The following is a 16,592-nucleotide window of genomic DNA, read 5'->3' as shown; positions in this document are numbered from 1 at the left end:
ATGCAAGCAAGATTCTTTTTTTTTATTGAATTTTATTCGTTTTAATGAACATTTAAAAAATGTATGAGACAGTCTCTGAGAACACTGAGGGTTGTTGTTCTGTTATTGTGTGCTTTCTTGTCAGAATTAACTCATAATGGACTCTCCAGAGGGTTTTCAGAGGCAGCAAATGGCATGGGAGGAGACTGCCCATCTATCTCCTGCAGAACAGGTGGTGGATTCAAGTCATGTGCTTTCGGGTTAGCAGAGCAACTCCTCACCATTAAGCCATCAGAATTTCCTGAGAATATTGCTTAATGCTATTACAAGACGTGTATACGGTACAGAATGTACATGGATGATTAAGTGGAATAATTGATGACAAGTAGGGAATGATAGAAAAGAAAGAGTTTCTCAGAATTGAAACCCTGCAAGATCACATGTGACCTTCAGGTACTGTTAGGACATCTTTTTGGAGGTATCTAGGTGGCAAATGAAAATGGATTATAATCATTAAACACTACACATCCATATATGCATATACCCACTGTCTGAAAACAGGAGCTGAAGCTTTATATAGAACTCGCTGCTCTGTCTTATATCTTGCAACCACAATATAATGGATTAGGGAGCTCTGTCTGAGCCAAAGTCTGCAGTCTTTATGCCTCTGACATGGCTTGGCACAAGAACTCTTTTCAGTCGGAACACTCTATTATTGAATGCTAATGAAAAGATTAAATTTACTTTCTTAGGGGATCTGAATATAAAACAAAGAGAGAAGTGAGTGGGGCAAACACTCAGACCAGAAAAAGAAGGTTATAAGAAGAACCTACAACAACAACAGTTATAAATAAGCATAAATTATGGGACAAAGAATAGAGTAGAACATTTGACAGTGGCCTTAATCAGAAGAGACAGAAATATTAATCGTCTAGTGCAGATTTTTCTATATCACTATATCACTCAGATACACAATTTGTGAATTCTCTATCCACATTTCATGGTTTGAAACTAACATCACTTTAAGGGGAATAAAATCAAGGTTACTGTAATAGACTTTCTCCCCTATAAATGGAAAAATAAACAGACTCATAAATATTAACATTACTCCTTCAAATGGCTTAATTTTGAAAAGCACTCTAATGATTATTTAAAAATTTTAAAATTGAGTATTAAAAAAATCATTGAAATAGGCCATAGGAGAATAGGAAGGCACAGTTAACAGCTTGCCTGCTAGAAAATGCAGAAGTCTGCGATCTTGACTAAGCTCGAGGTTTGGAAGCTGGTGGAGTCATTTGATGATCTGTACTTCTGATCTGCATTTTTTGTCTTACTTCACTAATAAATGAGGTGTTACCAAAGAAGAACAGGGAATGTATGTTTCAGGTTACAGTTAGTTCATATGAAGATGAATAACATTCTGAAATCCCATGTCCCAGGATGATATTTAAATGAGAAAATATTGCTTCTGAAAAGGAACAATAAAAAAGTAAACAAGATAAACAGGTGTATGTCGAGTTGGGTTTTTTCCTCCATTCAAATGACTGTGGCAAAATTAAGCTTAATGTGAATATTCCCCCTTTTACTTAAATTGTTTAAATAATGTATTTAAAAACACTTTCTTTTGCTGCCTACATGTTACCATTGTAACGTATTTTCTATTGTCTTAATTTCTGACACGTTTCCAACGTTTTAGATTTTTCAAAACATAAACTATACAGATATTTTTTACATTAAAACACTAAATGTCTTCTGTGATGCTATTGCTTGCTTTCCTAAATAAACTAAAAATAATATTCCAAATATATAGTCCAACTTAACATATTTTCGTGGAGTCAGAACCGACTCATAGCTGATTGGGCTCTAGGTTCTCAGCGGCTGTAAATCACATGGGAAGAGACTACCCATCTTTTTCCCAGCTGATACATTCAAATTGCTTGGCACCTTAACGCCTTTACCACAAGGCCGCCAAAGCTCCCTTCCAAATATGTAGTTGTTGTTGTTATGTGCCATCTAGTGAAACTGACTCGTAGTTATCTTCCCCAGAGGTTTTCAGAAGCTGTAAATCACATAGGATGAGACTGCCCGTCTATCATCTCCTATTGAGGAGTTCATGAATTCGAACTGCATCCTTTTACACTGGCAGCACAACTTCTTACTACTAGACCACCAAAAGGCAGGAAGAGATTTTCCACATGCTTACCTGGAAGATTACGGGTACTCTTATGGCCTAGTGGTCAGGCGTTGCACCGCCAACCAAAACACCTGTGGGTCAAATTAACTGGCTGCTTTTCTGGGCAAAGATGGACAGTCTCCTCCTGAGATTTAAAGTTCCTGAAGAATCTCTGAAGGATCAGCTCGGAGTCGGTGCTGAAACTGGCAGCACATAATGGCAACAAAGACTAGTATTAAAAGAAATCTATGCTTCAAGTAAGGATATAATTCTTTTATTAACCCAGAGGAGAATGTATGATGATTATTAAATTCTTTTAATGAATTTCTATCATTTTACTAATAAATTAGGTAAAGAATATAAATTAGTTTTATTTTAAAACCTGATGTGACACGAACCTCCGCTGAATTAGATTGGACCTCAGCTATTACCATCATATGTTCAATCAAAGACAAAAACAATGGATGAGCCCAGATAGAGTAGTATAAAAATGTATAATAAAATTCAGTTTTTCAATAGTAAAAATCCACTTACCTAACTGGACCAAGGTAAACTGAAGGAAGGCCATCTATACCTTGGGATGTACATTTTACTTGAAACTCAAACTTTTCCAAAAAACACTTAGTCAAAAGACTGAGGTAGTTAATGAAATAAAGAATATCACCTTCCTCTAATACAAATAAAATCTAATTGTCTAATTTTACCCTAGATCAAAGATGTGAAGGTAAAGGAGGAAAAAAAAAAACAAACCCCAGATTAATGAAAACAGAACAGCCAGAATGAGAAAGACGCTGATGCTGACATATTGTGAAAAGTCAGTCAATGTACTGAGTATGTAAAATGACAATCTAATTTTTATTAAAATATTTCCAAAACACAACAGAATATTTAAAAGAGAGATAAAGGAATCTGATGGAAGTAAATTACAGAGTGCTACTTAGAAGTAAAAAGGGTGAAACTTCCTCTCACTTTAGGCGTATTTTTAGGAAGAAACAGTTCTTGGAGAGAGCCAGCATGTTGGGAAGGGTAGAGGATAAAATTAAAGAGAAGATTCTCAGTAAAATGAACTGACAAAGTGCTACCACAATGGGCTTGAGCAGGAGAGGGATGTGAGGGTGGTCCAAGACAGGACAAAGTTCAGACCTGCTGTTCATAAATCCACTGTGAGTTGGAGTCAACTCAGCCACACCAAACCACCACCACCACCTAGCAGCATATCTAAGTATTTATTCCCGATTTATATTCTTATTATTCTTCTTATTCTTCTTATATTCTTATTTTTTAAAATTAACTTAATTAATTTTCCAGATTACGATTTAACTTTTCTCTCATCTATTTGAATCTTTAATATTACTGTCTTTGTATGAGAGTTCATGTTTAAACTAGAAAGAATTAAAATAAGCCCTGGCTGTAACTGAGTGAGCTCTGAATCATACTGTATAATTAATATATGCAGTTACTAGCCTGAAAGGCTGGCAGTTCAACTCAACTAGCCTACGCCTACTCCTCTGCATGGACAGGCTTCTCCCACAAAGAAGACAGTCTCCTTGCATAAAGATTTAAAATCTTGGAAATCTAATGGCAGGCTGCAACAGACTTAAGGGTGGTCTTTTTTTTTTTTAGTAAAACTCTTAAAACATGCTAAATACAATGTAATCAATATCCAGTTGGAAATGGGAGGTCACGAAATCGGTTTGTTTGTTTTTTTTTGCATTGCCTTTTTTTTTATTCTTCTACTAGTATTTACAAAATTCAAATACAAATTTTGAACAAATTCTTCCAATTTCCCTCACTCCCTCAACCATCAAATTGTACAACGAAATGATTAATTCCTCCTTCCCCCTGCACATCCACATCCCTCTGCTTCCAGTCTCTCCAACCACTACTGGACCCTTATACTCATTCTACAATAACATACTTATACAAACTTTATTCTTATGTGACTAAGTGAGTTCACTCAGCATAATTCTCTCCAGTCCCTCCCAAGTTAGGTAATAATTTAATTTACAAAGTTATTTCTCCTGCGTGCTACATAGTGTTCCATTGTGTGAATGTACCATAATTTCTCAATCTGTTTGCTTGTAGTTGGAAATTTGGGCTGTTTCCATGTTCTTGCGATGGTGAATAATGCTGCTATGAACACTGGTGTACAAATCTCAGTTTGTGCCTCAGTTCTCATATTCTCAGGGTATGCTCCAAGTACTGAAATAGGTGGGTATCAATCATCTCACCATGTAATTATTATATATAGTAATGAGAATTCCACATTCTCCAAGATATTAATTATTGTGATAAAAATAAAATTCATATTGTAAATAGTCAACAATATGTCTATTTCCATAAAATAAGACACATCATAGTGTGGAGAAATGATAGCAGCATTATGTTTTCCCATTGTATGTTATATATGAATAAAAACTAACCGGGTAACATCAAATAATATCAGAAACACCATTAACATGCTTGGAAATGTTTCCTTGCAATTCCTAATCCTAGCCTTCCTTAAAAAAAAATAATAAATAAATAAAGCTATACAAACAAAAAAACAAACCACTCAAAAATAAAACAATAATAAATCCGAAGGATGAAAGTATTAGTTTTATTCAACTAACGTTACTATTGATTGACTTTAAGTTTAACTCAACTCATAGCGACCCTATGAACAAAAGTCCTGAAGCCCCTTTACAATTATCTATAGACATTTATCAAAGTTCATAGTTTCCAGAAGCATGTTGTTGAGGAAGTGGATGCCACTCCTTGACCTTCAGAATTTTGACAATTACTAGCTTTTCTATATCTATATGAAGGCTCTACATTGTGAGTATTATTTATTAGTGTAAACGAAAAATTGTAAGGAGAGATTTTTTTTTAATTAATTGTAATTTATTTACTGTTTTCTAATGAGAATGAGTATCACATCTATTCTTTAAACTGCTATATTTTGTAAAAAAATTTTGTAAATTTGAACTTTTATTTGGAAAATAAAAACACTAACATTTTGCTAAGAGTGCACAGTGGAAAATCTACAACATACAGGATAGAATTTCTATGGAAATATCATTAGAGATGCAGTTACAATGTTTAATATTATTAAGGTGCATACTGAAGAGGAAATCAGTTTAAAGTACAAGCAAATACAGTTGATTACAAATGACCATAACTAGAAACAGTTTCTTGGCGTGAATCAATTAAGTTTTACACAGAAAAGGAAGGTACCTCTTCTCCCTTTTAGTAGTTTGTTTGACATTGAGCTCCCTAAGAGCTACTGAATTCTTTTTCCTCTGCTCTATGTTCACTTAAAAAATAAAGCGCCTGTCACAATGGAAAGCTCCAGCAAGATGGGTGAAAACATTAAAAAGTGAAATGACAAATATGTGTGTCAGGGCGCGCACTGCAATTTCAATTTTCAGGTTGTGAAGATGAATGAGACTTCAGGTGAATACCCCTTCGTTAGCACAGCCTGATGGAGGATGCGGAACGCAAATTCAGCTTGGCATTCTGGGTTAGGATGGTTCACTGCCGTGTCATGGGAATATATTTTTCTGCAAACATTGTTTTATATCTCCTCCTAGCCTATTTACAAAAGCCCTGCCATATCATCCTTTTAATTAAAGTGATTTTTTGGTAATAAAGTTAATATAATTATAATTTTTATATTGCACAGCTACTACAATTTCTCAAAGATTTTGAGGGTCCTTCATGACAGTAACTTTTTACACAGAATTTATGAGATTCTTTTTCTCGTGGTGCCTTTATGCTAATAAGTCTGCATAATATTAAACTCTATTATAATTTTTGAATTCTATAGAAAATGTCATCACACATCGCCCACTGTGTTACTTGGCTATATCTATATTGGTGAATATTATAAAGAAATAAAATTGATGTATGCAATGCTTTTCCTCTGAGTTTTATTATAGAATAAAGTGGGCAAAATTATTCTAGGGAATCTTAAATAATGTGATAGACTTGTACTCAGAAAACTATGTATCTATTTGTTACATTCCCTGGGAATATTTTCATCTTTTCCTTGGGTTTCAATTTAATTCTAGAATCTGCATGGCTGTGTACAATTGATCCTCATGAAAAGCTCTTGCTGCATAAAGGGATTTCCAAGCTGGAAACAGACAGTGTGTGGCTTGATGTTTGCCAAGTGTTGCCATCGTAAAATCTAGACTGTTGAAACAATAACATTTTGGCTGCTTTTATAACACTCATTTAATGTTTACAGTTTAGTAAATGTGCATTTTTATAAACAGAGGGTTTACCTAATTAAACTGGACCAGTGTAAGAACTAGGTCAATGTATTGTGAACAAAATAATCCCAATATGGTTGGGTAGCTGAACAGCTCAATTTTGCTCATTGAGTTCTATCGATTTTTGGCAGAGAGAGAAGAAAGAATGAACAGATGGTGAAAGAAAGAAATTGAGCTGCTGGTGATGGAATACACTATCACACTGAATTATAAAGAATGGCACTCCAATCCCCTGAATAGTGATTTCAATTTGAGGACAAAATCAACATATACTGCTTACTTCTGAAGCAACAGACATTTTTCAACAAAAAATGAATATAAAGTTGAGTTTCAAGTTTTGATGATTCAGTGTTAAAATATAACATATGAGATGTCAAGGTTTCTTACTGCATTTGGCTTCGTATAAAAGATTAAAAAAATTTCTTTTCCTCTTTGGGGTGGAAGGTGGGGAAAGATTTGCATAAGTTTGAGTTTTTTGAGTTTATAGTGCAGGGGGAAGATGGGGGGATATTTGCATTTTCTTATTGACAAGTTGAGTTTAGAACTGAGGAATTTATAAGAGTTGGAAGTAAGGGAAGCTTTGTAAATATGTAAATCACATGTAAGTATAGAAATTAAGATCTTTGCTGACAAAGACTACAAAGTGTCTTACCCTCATATTAAAAAAAAAACAACAACAACACAAGAAACATTCATCCTTTAAAAAAGAATAACATAAATTTCTTGTTTTAAGATAGTGAATTAATTTTGAGTTTATATTGTTGTATTTCATGGAACAGTTTGCTAATGTTATATGTTATTGTTATTGAGTACAATTGAGTTGGAATCAACTCACAGCTAACCCTCCATCAGGTTTTCAGAGGCATTTCATCACATAGGAGGAGATTGCCCACTCTTCTCCCACAGAGCAGCTACTGGATTTGAAACTCATTCATTCGAGTTTGCAGTGCAATATCTAGAACAGCTAGATAAGACTTGCATGTATGATTTGTGAAAACTAAAATGAAACAATAAATGAGAAGATTAATGTGTAAAATATAATTATTATACCTTAACTAAGAAACACTGGTAGCACAGTGTTTTAGCACTGCACTGCTAATAAAAAGTTCAATAGGTGAAACCCAGGAGCTGTTCAGCAAAAGAAAGATGAGGCAGTCAGCACCTGTGAAGAGGACAGTAGTCATACTTTGTCTGAGAGGTCTGCTGTGAATCAGGATACATCATACAGAAATGAGTTTGTTACATTTGTGTTTAATGCTAAGTATTAGAAATATCTTCCTAAGAGAGACACAAATCAAAACAACTGAGACATCATCTCACCCCAGTAAGAATTGCTGGCAAGGTTGTGGAGAAACTAGAACCTTTATTCTCTGTTGATGGAAGTGTAAAATGGTTCAACCACTGTGGAAGGCAGTGTGGCACTTTCTCAAAAAGTTGCAAATAGAGATACCATTTGACCCAGGAATTCCACTACTGGGAATAAACACCAAAGAGACCATAACTGCCACTCAAACAGATATGCACACCCATGTTTACTGTAGCTTTATTCACAATAGCAAGGAGTTGGAAACAACCTAAGTGCCCATCAACAAACAAATGGATAGAGAAGCTGTGATATAATCACACAATGGAATACCATATGCTGCACTGAAAAACAAGGAACTCGTGAAATATTCTTAAAAATGGGTGACCCTGGAGGACATTACGCTGAGTGAAGTATCTCAGTCACAAAAGGACAAATACAGAATAATGCACTGTTGTAAAACAGGACAACCTTGGGGTTGGGAAGAGACTGAGAAAGATGGGTTCAATAATGTATACTGCATTGAAAGAGACGAGGGAGAAAACTGTTTAAAAGAGATAGGTGACTAGGTATTATTGCCATGTCAGGAGTCCAGAACGAAGGTTGCATAGTGGAGTGGACCTGGGTGGAGGGATTGTAAAACAATGAAAGAATTTTTCTTTTACTTTTCAAAGTGAAGAGTGTACTGGTGGGGGGAGGGTAGGCAGAGAGAAAAGTCCAACAATGAATGAATGAAAATGCAAAATCTCTGTATATTTTCACTAAAATTAATAATAATAATAAAAACCTTTTCTTTTTTACTGTTATTTTACTCTGATTATAAAGCAGCATGATATTTTTTTTTCATTTTCTGCACTATGAAATTTACGTCATATTAGGCTGGTTCAAGTAAGTATCAAAATGAAAAGAAAAACATGAGCTCTTCATGTGTTCTAACTAGTAGAAGAGAAAATTAATTAAACCAAAATTATACAATATTTTTTTCAGACATAATCAAATTTTTTAAATGATACAGATTTAATGAATTAATACCTATAAACTCATTTTGCCCATTTTCATATTGTTAGTCTTAACAGTAAAATAACTGCACTGATTTTGTAAGAGAACAAAACTGAAAAGCTTTAAGCACTATTTAATGTAGGGTCAGTTAACTTTGTATGTCAAATGTCCAGATATTAAGCATCTTTAAGCCAAGAGAAAATATCATAGATATATATGTACTTATATAATAATACATTGTTGTTAGGTATTCTACTATGACTCTTAACAATCCTATAAAGAACAGATCAGAATTGTGCCCTTTTGTTTCATTCTCGTGATCCTTTCTATGTTCTGGTTAATGATCTCTCTTATTCCACTGCCTACTCTGAACCTAGTTTGAGTTTTCTGACAGTTTCCTGTTTATGTATTGTCCCAGGCATTTTTTAAATATTCTTCAGTAAGACATTATTTACTTGTGATATTAATGACTTTTTCCCCCCATCATTTCTGTATTGTGTTTGATCAGTTTTTTGGAATGAACACAAACATAAATCACTTCCAATAGTTGACCAGGCAGCTATCTTCCAAATTTCTAACAGGTTAGTGAGTACATCTAAGGTTGCATTTGTGCTGGAAGATGAACCTGCTGGAAGAAACTAAAAATTTGAAGGGATAAGAACTGACCCCTTAAAATAGAGTTTACTACAATGACTCAAATAGAATCAAGCTTTACTCAGTTAAGGACAATCACTTATTGATGTAGCAAGACTCAAAATTAGAGGAAATAGCTGTACATATCCAATAATTATTGGAATGTGAAATTTACAAAGTATGAATCTAGGGAAGTTGAAAGTTGGTGAAAAGGAAATAAAGTACAGAAAGATCAACATCCTCAACACTAGTGACTTGAGATGGATTGGTAGTAACCTTTTTTCTTTTAATTAGAAAGTAATATCATCTGCTATACTGGAACAATGGACTACCAAGAGAACAAACAGGTATATCCAGGAGAGGGTGAAACCAGGCTGCTCTTTGGAGGCAAGGATTTTGAAGCTCCTTCTCACATATTTTGGGTATGTGGTTAGAAGGGACCAGTTCCTGGAAAAGGACATCATGTTTGGAAGGGTGGAGGGACAATTTAGGAGAGGAATAACCATTGAGATAGACTGGCACAGTAACTGTGGTAATGGTGGGGGTAGGTATGTCAGAGACAGTGAGACTAGCTCAGAATTGAACAGAGTTCAGAGCTATTATACATAGGGTTGCTATGAGACCCAGGTGACTTGATGGCACATAACAACAGCAACTATGCTGGGAATGGCAAATTGAAAAGGAATGCTGTTGTACTCATTGTGAAAAAGAACACTTGAATATTTTGAAGTATAATGATGTCAGTAATAGGATAATATCAATATACATAAAAGAAAGAACTGTGACTACAACTATCATTCAGATATACACACCGACCAGTAAAGTAAAAGATTAAGAAATTGAGCAACCCTCAGAAAAGAACAGGGAAACATTGCGTGGCTCAAAATCAGGAAAGGAGTGAGTCAGGGATTCATCCTGCCTCTATGCCTTTTCAATCTATATGGAGAACAGATCATTTGGAAGGCTGGACTTTATAAGGAGGAATGTGACATCAGGATTGAAAGAAGACTCATGAACACCTTGTGGTTTGCAGGTGATACAACCTCACTTGCTTGCTGAAACTGAGGAGGGCCTGAAGCATTTGTTGCAGAAGGTAAAGGAATGTAGTCTACAATATGGGCTGGAGCTCAACATCAAGAAAACAAAGATCCTCATCAGGCCATAGTCTTCACAATTCTGATGCAGGCCATGGTTTTCACAATTACTTGTTATGCATCAGAGTGCTGGATAATGACCAAAGATGGCAGAAGAAGAATTGAAGACTTTGAGTTGTAGTGCTGAAGAAGAGAATTTAACTTAACTATGGACTGCCAAGAGAACGAGTAGGTCTGTTCAGGAGATAATGAAACTGAGCTGCTTCTCAGAGATAAAGATCTTGAGGCTCCGTCTCACATACTTAGGGCTTGTTGCCAGAAGGGATTAGTTCTTGCTGAAGGACACCATACTTGGAAAGACAGAGGGACAGCAAAGGAAAGTAAGACCCTGACTGAGATGGATTGACATAGTAACTGAGGTAATATGGGTAGGTGTGCCAGAGACAATAAGATTGGCTCAGGATAGAGCAAGGTTCAGCATAGGGTTGCTATGGCTCACAGGCAAGTGGATGACATGTAATAACAACATTTGATCTGCAATTTGAAGTTAATTGAACATGCAATCAAAACACATTAATGATAACTGATAACTAGTAAGCTCTGGTGGTATATGCTATCAGTTTGAACCACTAGTCCAAAGGTTAAGATCTCTCTAGAGGTTTGGATCTACCAGCGACTTAAAGGAAGAAAAATGTGGGCAATTCCTTCCATGCAATTTACCTTTGATAGAAAATCCACAATAGGGTCAGCTATGAGTTGGTTCTGACTTGACAGCAATGAGTTTAAGTTTGTTTTGTTGGTTTTTGGGGGAGGTTTAAGAATGCAAAAGTAGAAACAAAGAAGAAGGCCTGATAGTAAAAACATATGGCTGTGGTGGTAGAAATGAGGCTATAGATCATATGATAGGATTTAGTATAATGAAGTATTGACTGCAAATACCTTAAAAAAACAAACACAAAACACAAACTCAAAATAAACAACAGCTATATACACTGACGTCATCTAATAGAAAACAGGAATCAAATTTATTATATCTGTAGAAAGAAATAGTGGAGAAGCTCAATGTCAACATTCATAGCAAGACTATAGACTGATCATAGCACAGACCATCATTACTCATATATAAGCTCACACTGAAGTTGACTAAAATGAAAACATACCCAATAAATCTATAAAAGACAAAATGTCACCTTGAGTTTATCCATAATTTAAACATTATCTCCAGAATAGATATATTCAACACTAATGACCAGATGAACTATGTGATGCCTGAAGGACATTATATATAAAGAAAACAAAAGGTTATTAAGAAGACAGAAAAAAAAAAGGGAAAAAAAGAACCAAGATGGACTTCAGAAGATATTCTGAAGCTTATTATCAGGCATAAGGAAGCGGCAGAAAAAGACAGAAGCAACGGAATAAGAGTTGAACAGAAATTTTCAAAGGACAGCTTGAGCAGGCAAAAGAAAGCTTTCTAAGTAATGCCAATCTATTGGTGGGGGTGGGGGTGGAAGCATGAATGTATTGGTATTTCTCAAACTGAAAGAACTGAAGAAAAAACCCCAATCTAAAATTTCCATACTGAAAGATTCTAAGGGAAAAATATTGAATGGTATATTAAAAGAAGAAGTTCTGTAAGTTATTTTACCAAAAGGAATCAGTAGACACTAACCAATATCAAGAAGTATTGTATGAACAAGAATCAGTGGTATGAAGCAGTACTGAAGGTATTGACAAAAATAAGGCTCCAGGAGCTGACAGAATACCAACTGAACAGTTGTAGCAAACAGATGCAATAATGGATGTGATAACTAACATAACAAGCTTCTCAAAAAATAGTAGTGTTTGATATTTTATTTAAATGTAATTTAAAGTTCTCTTAATTTTCACATCACAAAATGTTATTCCCTTTTATTCTGCTGTCAACCTTTTAAGTATGTAAATTTGAGTATTTAGAGTTTTGTTTTATTTTCAGTTTCTGATATGTATCACAACCAGTACTAGGCTACATCTAGACTTTGCCTGCATTCAGAAATTCTCCAATCCCAGCTATATTTTGTTACATTTGTTTTACAAAGTCTCTAAGCTTTAAAAAAACATAAAAAAACCAAATTTAAGTATCAATCTGAATAGATATTCCTAAAATATAAACTTGAAAGAGCCTTAGGAATACAATCAATTTTAAAAATTATCCCTAAAGGATAATAAGTTTTTTATTTCCCTAACCTTGTATCTTTTCAGAGGGGAAAAAATGCAGTAAGAAACAATTATATTTTCAGAAAGAACATATATTAATTAATGTTTTAGTTACTATCCGGGCTATGGAATAGGATATCTGGTGCGTCTTACCATGTCAGCTTTTAAAGGCCATTCTGTGTTATTTAGAAAAAGTAATATCTTTCAGTTTTAACACTCTACTATCTTTCAGAACTCATCATAAAAGTTACTGTTTATGGACGGAAGGACGTAGTAAAGTGAAGTGCAGCACCATGGAGAAATGTCCTATGACTTAAAGCTTTCTACTCAGAAGCATGGATGATGCAGATACTCTGTCGCAAAGGGTCATTTACTGAGAGAGACAAGAAATCAGAGAGGAGAAGCTAATGAATTCAACATGATATGAACAAAAGTTAGCCAAGAAGCAAGTTAAAATAGCCAAAGAGAAGGTTCTAGAAGGCAAAAGAACGTGCATCTGAAATCACAAGAAAAAAATGAAGCTAAGAGCAAATTATCTGTTCCTAAAATGATATAATATAGCACTGTCTGCCCATTTGCTGTACAGTGGTAACTGATGGTTGCTGTTAGGCTGAACACTGTGACACTGATGTGGCAAATGTGTTAAATGGTTGGTTTCCCAATGCAGACAGAGTGGGGTGGAGCTCCCCGATTAAAACAAGCCTGGAATCAGGAGTGGCACCCACTTCTGAAATGGCTTGCCTTTGGGAACTCTATGAACGTGGAGAAATGATGAAAGTGATATACAAGTGTCCAGGACTTTCATTCATAGGGTTGCTATGAGTCATCTACGACTCGACAGCACTTAACAACAACAACAACAATGTACAACTGGTTCCTCCACAATGTTTGTGATAGTGATGACAAGTTTGTGTTGGTAGATTTTGGGTATTTTTAATGTGTACATTAAATAGTCTATTTTAAATGATACTTGTCCACCATGCAAAACACTTCCTTAAATGAAACAGTTGAATTTAAAAAAAATAACAAACCCAAAATAAAAAACAAATCCGTATAATGTATGGTATTCATAGATGCTATTTGTTCTTATCTCTGAACGGAATAACTCATCACGTAAAACTAGAGCAGCCACATTATCTAAACACATTTTTTCTTCCTTCTTGAAAGATTAATGAGCCTTTTAGCATTTCATAAAGGCTGGCCATTTCATTTATGCTGACAAGTAATACCCTCAATAAAGCATCTGAAATAAAATGTGGCAAAGGAGTCTAGTCGATGATTTCAATCACTTGTCAAAAAGTTTGCTAAAATTTAAGGAACTTTAAATGACCCAACTTCAAGTTACCAATAGTATTGAGATGATATTTGGGTGTTAGAAAGGGATTTAGATAGCAAATTGTTTATAACAGAAGGTTTTATATTATTTCATCTTTACTCAGCCATAATATAGAATTCCTATTTGAATTTTAAATATTACTTTCTTGTAATCTATACTAACAGTTAATATAATGAAATAATTCAATATCAACAAAAGAAAGAGGTGGTGCTGAAGTGTCCTGATTTTGGAGTGTTTTCCCCCAGGAATTATACCTTTATATATAACTTGTATTATTTCAGTGAATTAAACTACACAATGTATTATTATATATGCACTTGGTAAAAATTGTACATTGTGATTCATTTGAACAAACTATGACTGAGGTTGTGCTGTGCCTTTTTTTAGCTTGTTTTTGGAAATCCATAATTTTATAAAAATATACATTGAGAAAGATATTGAAATTATTCTTGTCACAAACATCAACTGGTTTTTAGGGTGGGTTTTTTCCCCTCAAGATATCTTCAAAATTGCACTAGCACTCCAGAAACAGGAACAACAATGTAAGGGTACTCATTTGTCTCCGCCTGCTGTAAAGTAAAACCACCCCCTGTGACAGATCATCCTTTATAAAAATTGCATCAAGGGAAAAGTTGTTTATGACTCTTCATACCTGTTTTGAGACTGTCCATGAGAAAATAAACTAATGTAAATGGTATTTTTTTTTTTTTCTTATAAATGGTATTTAATTAAGGGACAAAAGAAAAGCAGTGAGTTGGGTGGGAATCTTTCATGGTCTTTCATTCACTTCATCAGTGAGGTGACATAAAGCAACGTCCTTCTCTATAATCTGATCTCTCCTGTGACCAGAATTTTCTTTGTTGTTCATTCTGTCCAGTACAATTGTTACTGTCATCCACATCCATCGGTTCAGTTTTTACTATTATTCCAGCTTCCAAATGTGGCAAATCATCAGGCAAAGAAGCCAAACAACTTTGAATCATCTCAATGACTCATTCCTGGTGCTTCTGAAATCTCTCAGCTGTTTCAAGACGTTGGTGTTTCTGATCTCCCACCATCACTCTCAAAGTTTCTCTTGCTTGGTGTGGTCAGTATTTATTTACAAGATGATGCATGTATATAAAAAGCAGCTTGAAATCACCTAGCTTCTCTTCTTGCTTTATACATCCAGGGCTCCTTATCAAGATAGCTAAGAGGTCTAAGAAGTTAATAATAATAGACATACTGAGTTGACCCTTTCAAGGCCCTGACTTGCCAAAGGACAAATGATAAGATCATCACATTGGAACTGGTTGCCAAACATCATATAACTATTTTAATTGGAGATAGAGGCTTGGGAGCAAGGTCTTCCTGCATATTTCCATCTGTGTATTCCTTTATGTACTGCATTGGAGTTGGTGGAAGGGCACTGACTTGCTGCGTATCACCCATTGTGGAAGATCAGGAACCCAAAGAACACTCTTCTCTGGTGGTCTGGATCAACCAAGAGCTCCACAGGAGAAAGATGCATACTATCCTTCCTTTAACTTAAAGTCTAGGAAACTCGATTAGGGCCAGTTATGTAAGTTCCGACTTGACAGCAATGAGTTGAGCCTGAGGTGTCCCTCAGTTACCTGATTTCCTTGGCTCTAGGTTTACACTGGTAGCCAACCATCGTCACCACCTCAATTCTCAACTGTGTCTTTTCTGTGTAAGCCTTTATGCTTAGAGAAGAGAGGTCTAGTGGTCTAGTGGTAAGAAACAGTGCTGTAGTCTCAAAGGTACAGGGTTCAAATCCACCATCTGTTCCATGGGTGACAAATGGGCAGTCTCCTCCCATGAAATTTTTTATCTCTGAAAACCCTCTGAAGGATCATCTAAGAGTTGGCTCCAACTCGACAGCACATAAAAGCAGCATACTTAGAAAAGGGAGCTCTGGTGGAAGGCAATTCAAATCCACCAGCTGTCTAAGGGAGAAGTATGGGCAAGCTCCTCACATGTGACTTACAGCTCTGAAAACATGTTGGAGGGTTTGTTAAGAGTTGGTCTCCACTCAACGTTACATGATGATGATGATGAAGAAAAACATTATTCCAAGATTTTAGGTATTTTTGGGGGTTTTAGCTTAACAAAAAGGAAAATTACATCTAGTGAACCCTTTGGAAATGCAAATAACACGATAGTCTAGTCTATATCAAGAATTTTTGGCATTGCTTTCATCATCCATAGAGTTATGGAAATTACTATCTTCTGTCTGACATTGAAAGAATGAATAAGAAGCTTACGTAAGAATCTTATCCACTGTTTCTTACTAATAAATAATAAATGGTGATTATTAATGCAATTTCATCATCATTTATTGTTACAAATATATGGGAGTTATTTTTTAAATAATGTTAAAAAAGTTATTTTAGATATCATTTCCTTATTAACACTTCCAATGTTAGGGAAAATCAGCACCTTTAATAAAAGGTGACAGCCAAGTTGCTGTCAGTCCAGTACCTAACTGGAAGCCCAGTTCACTCGGGGGTCTTCTTGTTTGAGAGACATAAATGTTCACCTCTCAGTGGAGACAGGCCAACTTGTTTAGTATTGTACCACTTCATTTAGAGTCTCATACTCATAATTCAGTAGATTATTAATC

General features: G+C 35.1%; 1 protein-coding gene and 1 pseudogene across 2 annotated transcripts in view; both read right to left on the bottom strand.

Annotated features, from left to right (window-relative positions):
- The window catches only part of SEMA3A (sema domain, immunoglobulin domain (Ig), short basic domain, secreted, (semaphorin) 3A), a 310,684-nt gene that overhangs the window by 265,076 nt on the left and 29,016 nt on the right, over positions 1-16,592 (bottom strand). The gene's annotated exons all lie outside the window — the stretch shown is intronic.
- Positions 14,739-15,400, bottom strand: LOC102867088 (annotated as a pseudogene).

This window comes from Elephantulus edwardii, unplaced genomic scaffold, assembly GCF_000299155.1.
Source record: "Elephantulus edwardii isolate Elephantulus edwardi_28Jun2011 unplaced genomic scaffold, EleEdw1.0 scaffold00183, whole genome shotgun sequence".
Lineage (NCBI taxonomy): Eukaryota > Metazoa > Chordata > Mammalia > Macroscelidea > Macroscelididae > Elephantulus > Elephantulus edwardii.
This window is presented reverse-complemented; position numbering and strand designations above follow the sequence as displayed.